This window comes from Quercus lobata, chromosome 12 (genome assembly GCF_001633185.2).
Source record: "Quercus lobata isolate SW786 chromosome 12, ValleyOak3.0 Primary Assembly, whole genome shotgun sequence".
NCBI classification, from domain to species: domain Eukaryota; kingdom Viridiplantae; phylum Streptophyta; class Magnoliopsida; order Fagales; family Fagaceae; genus Quercus; species Quercus lobata.
The window spans coordinates 27,243,532-27,245,075 of NC_044915.1; positions in this window are offsets into that span (position 1 = coordinate 27,243,532).

The following is a 1,544-nucleotide window of genomic DNA, read 5'->3' on the forward strand; positions in this document are numbered from 1 at the left end:
TATAAGATTTCTCTGTTTTACTCCTATGGCTCACCAACCATTTTTGTATGTTGTGAACACCTCTTCAAAGCTGTCCATTATCCTATTGGTTGTTCGGCTGCCACTACATCAGGGCATGCCGAGTACATTCTCTTTCTTCCACTGCCCATTCCATTATAGGTCCCAATTTGTTTGGTCTTGCCATGAGCCTTTTCCCCTTGCTTGAACGGATAAGGCTTTGGGTCTCTCTCTCCACTCACCTCTCTGACATGCATCAAGTGTTCCCACCTGTTTACCACCCATTTTGGGTAAAGATGCCATCCTAACAAAGTATCTTCCAAAAGAGGTCCTGGCAACTGGAAATAAGTCATTTTCCCCCTTCCACCAAACCACACCCTTTGTAAATCCCTTGATCATGGGCCCGCCTCCCTTGCATTAGTTAGGTATAGGTAGGTGATGCTCTGGCCATAACGTGGTTGTTCTACTACTCTCTGTTTTCGTTTTCTTTCTTTTCCACGCTGTTTCTACCGTTGCTGTTCAACTTCGTCTTGTTCTGTTCCTGCATCCTTTCTACCCGTGCTTATCCTTTTATGGAGGATGGCAAAGGCTTGTTGGGTTTGCCCCACTTTACCTCTTCTTGGGCCTGTAGGCCTTCCTGTTGTTATTTCTTGCCAGATTGGCCCGTTGGGCCTTATGTCTTTCTCTCCTTTATTTTAGGCTTTTATGGTCATTTGTTTCTGCCATTACTTACTAATCTCTTTTTTTTATCTCTCTTTGTTGATTACTAGGCTTTTCTGTTGTTAGGCCACTTTATAAAAAAAAATGGGTATAAACAATACTTATATAAATTTTTTTTACTATTGTTAATTGATTTTACTTATAATTACTTAATTAAGAGAAAACTTTTGGATTGTGAATGCTCTCTCTAGGAGGAAGAGCAATGAGAATGAATTGAATGATGAATCCTACGTCACTAAGGTTGTAGGATGAAAGATGGTTTATAAATATCTAAGATACTATTCTCAAAAAATAATAATAAGATACTCCATCATATAATATAAGTTTAAAGTGTAATTTTATGATGATTTTTGGGAGTTCATTAATAAAGCCCAACCTTCCCCTTTAGAAACTGGCCGACAACTGAAGATTAAACTCATTAAATTTAATACATTATTGTGAAACAAGAGACAGCTAATTTGACTTTTATAAAAGTACAACAATAATCAAAATATATTTCTTCTATGGTCAGTTTGTGATTACTTTTGTCTTACAAATACTCATTTATCTCATGACCATCACATGCGCAATTGAACATTGGTTCACATAGACTTATACGTCTTTTTCTTCTTCTTCTTCTTTTTTTTCTTTTTTTTTTCTTTTAATTTATTTTATGAAATAATGGATTGTGGATCGTAGTCATCCATAATATTTATTTAGTTTATTTGGTAAGTAAACTAATATAAATATTTTTTTTTTTCCAAAAACATCTTAATTTTGTTTATAATTATATTCCCAAATATTCAAAATCAGAACTTACCCACACAGCTACCCAAATTATTGATGAT